Source organism: Staurois parvus, unplaced genomic scaffold, assembly GCF_062004578.1.
Source record: "Staurois parvus isolate SC_StPar_1 unplaced genomic scaffold, SC_StPar_1.0 ptg000024l, whole genome shotgun sequence".
NCBI classification, from domain to species: domain Eukaryota; kingdom Metazoa; phylum Chordata; class Amphibia; order Anura; family Ranidae; genus Staurois; species Staurois parvus.
The window spans coordinates 973,253-979,277 of NW_028317820.1; positions in this window are offsets into that span (position 1 = coordinate 973,253).

Sequence of the window (6,025 nt, forward strand, 5' to 3'; positions counted from 1 at the left end):
AAATTTTTTTTGTTAATTTAGCAAAAAAGAAAAACCCCAGCGGTGATTAAATATCACCAAAAGAAAGCTCTAGTTGTGTGAAGAAAATTATAAAATTTTAGTTTGGGTACAATGTTGTATGACCGCGCAATTGTCATTCAAAGTGTGAGAGCGCTGAAACCTAAAAAATGGCCTGGGCAGGAAGGGGTAAAAGTGCCCTGTATGGAAGAGGTTAAACAAGTCTCTTCCACTCATAGTTTATGGTAACTTCCTGGAAGGTCACTTGCAGTTAATCAATTAAGGATATTAACCCATCACAGTCAGCCTAGGATTCCCAATTTGGGATAATATAATTTTTCTTAATAAACAGTCCAAAAGTCATCACAGTGCTCCGGTCCGGTCTCACAGGGCTCAGGCACCTACATCTTCATGGTTGGCCGCACTGGTGGCTCCCAGCACTTCCTAAACAGGCGTGGGTACACAGGCTCACGGTGATGACATAATTTCCCGGGCTGCAAGACAGTGGGTGTGGCTATGGATTTCAGAGCATGAGTGCTTATTCATCAGGCTGTCCCAGGTCTTTCTCTCCCTATATATATCTCCTAGATTGTAAGCTCCAAGGAGCAGGGCCCTCGAACCCCTCGTGTATCGCATTGTATTGTTATTGTTCTGTCGCATGTTCTGTCCCCTTTTGTAATGTACAGCGCTGAGCGAACTGTTGGCACTTTATAAATACTGTATAATAATAATAATATTGGCCGGGACAGCAACAGGAGCCATTGGCTCTCACTACTGTCAATCACAGTCAGTGATCCAATGAGAAGAGAGCAGGGGGAGGGGCCAAGATGCATCTGTGTGTGAATGGGCCCCCATAGCAAGCAGCTTTCTGTAGGGGCACTTGGCAGGAGGGAGGGGCCAGGAGCGCCGGCAGGGGACTTGAGAAGAGGAGGGTTGGGGCTGCTCTGTGCAAAACAACTGCAAAGAGCAGGTAAGTATAACGTGTTTGTTATTTCTTTTTATTAAATCTGCCTTTACAATCACTTTAAGAAGTCCACTGAAACCAGATAGTTTCTGCTATTCCACTTCCTTAGCTGTCAAGTTTTTATATATATATATATATGTGAGATGTGAGAGATGAAATCTGAACCCTAACATTGATACAATTTTTTTTTGTTTTGCAGATTACTCATGGAGCCCAGTGGTGGAAGAGATCCAGACACCTTGTATTCCTTGACACCCTAGTCACCTTGCAGTGCCATATCTCCAAGTATTTCCCCAACACATTTTTGCAGTGATATTGAAAATATGACCGATTGTGCCAAAAAACTGTCTATTATTGAAGGATGGTGATCATAGGAAGCCATTTATTATCAAATAGTTGTTTGGCTCCTTTTTAAATCGCAGTGATAACAGAAATCACCCAAATGGCCCGGATCAAAAGTATCCCTCCCCTGGAATGCTTGGCCTTGGTACAGACACACAAGGTGACACACACGGGTCACAATGGCAATTAACCTCCCTAGCGGTCTGATTATGTCACATATTCTGTGCTCAAAGCGGTACATTTTTTTGCATGGAAATATGTATTTTTTTTATTGTAGGCCTGTAATTTTTAGGAATAACTCACTGAAATCTGTCCGAACAAGAGTCTAGTAAACATCCCGGGTATGTTAAAATTTGAAACACAAAATCATAAATTATAATTTAATAAATAATCATAAAAAATAATAATATAATAATAATAAATTTAATTCAATAATATAATCAAACCAAAAACAGTGAAATTTGAAATATAGCGCCAAGTTCGCACATCACTGAGCAAAGTCGCAAAATCGTTTTCAGTGTCTGATGAGGAATTTCCCCCACGAATCATTATCACTCAATTCTGCAAGTGGATCTGATTTACTATCGCTGTTCTCTAGATGGTCTAGAACCGATTTTGACCTAAAGGGACGCTTTTTGGACACCATGGACGTTTCTCAGTTTCCAGGCAGAAAGAACAGTAAAAATGCAGGCAGGGCGCCGGACAAAGCACTCGGGACACAATGTATGTGAAATGGTTTGATACAGGAATGTTATACTATGTGATTTTAGTGTATTTAGTGAATGTCACTTTTTGTCATTTCCAAATTTCCCGCCAGTTCCGTCCCCCGTACGTCCCGACGTCGCAGGGGACAGAACCCAGTAAACAGATGCTGGCATCGGCCGGAGGACATTGCCGGGGACACTGCAGGAGGGACATTGCGGGAGCGCAGCACAAGGTAAGTGAAGAACAGATCCTGGAGCAGCGCCGCATGGTAAGCCCGAGTGTAGCTCGGCTGGGCTGCAGTTTGGAGACCACTGGCCTACAGGGTTGGTGACTCAGGTGCTTCTACTGTGTAGTCTGGTTTCCTAGAAGACATCAACAGGCCCTGACAGCTCTGTTTGAGGATCACAGGGCAGATACATTGTCTGTATAAGCAAAAGTGAGAATTTTTAAACCATCTTGCTGTTGGTTGGCAAATCCTGTAAATTTGGCGACTTTTGATAGGTTGTTACTGTATTTATACTCTGAATGAGAGTAAGTGGATAACTTTACTACTACTTTACTCTTCAGTTTACCTTTTGAGATTTTCATGTTGAGTTAAAAGGAAAGTTTTTTTTTTTTTTGTAGAAAACATAGTTACTGCATCTGTACTTGTAAAGGAAATAGAAGGTTCAAAATCAAATCCAGTGTGTACTTAGAGTCAGTGAACATTATATTGTCCACAAGAGACTTTTCCTGGCTAACTGAACCCTCTTTTGGAGTTAGACAAGGGACTCATTTATTATTACTGTTACATAAACTCGTGTGTGATAATGTTTCTATGATACTCCCCTGATCCCACTGTTCTTTCAGTAGACGTGTCTTGTCCGATGACTGTCTCAAAAAAATTTCCAAATCATCACCACAGCTATTATCCATTTATATCTTTTAACAGTGCATTGTCTGCAAAGGATATAAACTGTAAAGTGCACTGTGGAGTATGTATAGTACACTGTATGTTACATAGACCTGACCACTGCAGTCAGGAACCAGAACACCTGCTTAGGAGTACGGTGGTCATCACACCTGAAAGGTGTAGTTCTGGTGTCAGGAGGTATCTCCCAGCAGCCAGGAAATCCCAGGAATTAGTCTGCACCTGATGCTGGTTGTTGGGAGAGTATTTGGCCCCTTCCCTAGCCTTCCACAGTGCCTGAGCACTTTGCGCTGTGTGCTAAATATCCTGATCTGATATGTTTCTGTACTTGTTTCCCTGGTCCTTGCTGCCTTGTACCTGTTCCCCTGGCCCTTGCTGCTGTGCACCTGTTCCCCTAGCCCTTGCTGCCGTGTACCTGTTCCCCTGATCCCATTGCTTCTACTTGTTCCACTTGTACCTGATCCCAGCTCTGATCCCTTCCTGGCCTGTCCCACTTGCTGCTTCTTGTACTTCCAAAAAAAAGAAGATAGTCTTGACCTTCACCTCTGTAGAATGTGGTGCCTTCCAAAATAATAGGGGTGTTCCCTAAATTGTAATCAGCCAAAACAAGAAAAGAGAAAATAGAGATCTGGCACCTACTACAAGACCCAATTTGCTTTATTGGAAAAATCATTCCACATTTAAAAAATATGGCAACTCAAAATTTCGGACCCTGGAAATCACCTCGGCACCCCCCCCCCCCTTACACACACACACACACAACCCCCTGGAAAGGACAAGCCCACCCAACTCCCTTCACAAAACACCTAACCCCCAACCACCCCCACTAAGGATCCCCTCCGAATGACTAAGACTCCCACCTACTGAAAGACCTCAGAGACTCAGTTCACTGCTACGGACCCAGGAATGGCAATAGTTAGGTAAGATAGACCGCAGTGGGTAGAAAATAATTTCCCAATACATGGATCCTGAGGAAGCCCCCACCCCGGGACTTCCTCAGGATCCTGATCACAGCCTTACTTGCACATGCAGCAGCTTCAATCAACAGTGGATCCAGGCTCTCACACTCCATGAGGTATCTATATGAGGGAGCCAATGTGCCTTGTACACATCAGCACTGTCAGTGTGTTTTGGAGGGGAGGTCGGGGGGCTTGTCTTTTCTGGGGGGGGGGGGGGCAGTGTACAGATTCAAAATTTTGGGGTTGCCATTTCCTCTCATTCTATTTATATGTTGAATGATTTTTGCAATAAAGTATATTGGTGGAAGTGTTAAGTTGGTGTCACATCCCTGTTTTCTTGTTTTGGTACTTCCCGCCTGACCCTGCCTTACCTGATCTCTCACTTGTTTGTATATAGTTTATTATAGGTAGTTTGTTTTTCAAGTGTCACCTATTACACATTTCACTTTTACTTGTATGTTGTCTGTGGTGTTGGATGGTTTTTCCTATGTTATTATTAAATCTTATTATAACTTCACTTAGTTTGGGTCTGGTTTCCTTTGTACAGCTACACAGATCTGGTCGCCCCTGCTTTTCGTGTGCACCCCCTATACACCAATACAGTGATCAGTGGTAATAAAAAGCACTGACACTGTACTAATGGCACTGGGCAGGAAGGGGTTAACATCTATGGTGATCAAAGGGTTAACTGTGTGCTGTTTTACTGCGTGCTGTATGTGCGCTTCACTTTAAGCAGAGCCATACAAAGCAGTGTGCTGGAGCTGACAGGGGAGAGATCTATATTGTTTACACACAGGTCTCTCCCCTGCTGGAAATCCTGGGAGATCGTCATGTGCCTGCGGGGAATCACTGCCAGGGATCCAGTGATTGACAGCCGAGGCCGCAAATGGCGGCATAGGTAAGGCCTCCTACCCAGAACTGCAAAATCACATATATGTACGTGATGTTGTGCACCCGTGCCGCCTTGTAGCAGTATTTCTGTTATAGGGCGGAGCAGGGGCGGACTGACCATTCGGAAACTCGGGCACTGCCCAAGGGCCTGGGGTCAGTAGGGGACCCCATGAGATGTCCCTGGTACCTTTCATAGGCTTTTTTAGGTATGGGTTGAGTGTGGGCGAGGACACAGGGGCCCCATGATCCCCTATTGCCTGGGGGCCCAATGAGTTGTCAGTTCGCCCCTGGGGCGGAGTGAAACTGGTTAACATGATTTCCAATGGAACACGTTCACATCTCCACGTTTTCACCCGGTGCATTTTTTGGAAAGGGTCAGGGACTTTTTGCTGTTGCATTTTGGTTCTATAGACGTCAATGGAGACACTGCAGAAATGCATGTAGTACTTTTTGATGCTTTTTGCGTTTTAATCTGCCCAGCAACAAATTGGGAAAAAAAGGCAAAACACTTGATAAATGTTTTTGATGCATTTTTGGTGTCTTTTTGATGTGTTTTTTTTTACAACTTGTTGCTGGGCAGGATAAAATGCATAACGCATCAAAAACACACTACATGCATTTCTGCAGCATCTTCATTGAAGTCTATAGAACCAAAAATGCAACTTTTTTGCATTTTAAAAAGTCCCTGACCTTTTCCAAAAAACACACCGGGTGAAAACACGGAGATGTGACCTGTCCCATAGGAAATCATGTTAAATGGACTGTAGTGCATTTCTGCAAAATGCTGCAGAAAATGCTCAGGTGTGAACCTAGGAGGGGCGGACTGACAACTCATGGGGCCCCTGTGTCCTTGCCCAAACTCAAAAAAGCCTATGAAAAAGGTACCAGGGGCATCTCATTGGGCCCCCTACTGACCCCAGGCCCTCGGGCGGTGCCCGAGTTTTCAAATGATCAGTCCGCCCCTGGAACCTAGACTAGCCCCCGGTCACATCAGGTGCAACTTGGCATGCGATTTGCCTGCCATGCGACTTGCCAATCGTATGCCAAGTCGCACCCTATTGTCCGCAATTAGAGCGGTCATAGCGGCGCGGTTCCGACTTGGTTGGAGACGCACCGATTTCTAAAGTAGAACATGCACTACTTTTGGTGCGATTTGCATTGATCTCTGTGTCAGATATCTTGCAAATCGCAATCAAATTGGCAGGTCAACCGATTTTGAAATCGTGCGACTTCACTGTAAGTCGAACGATTTCAAAA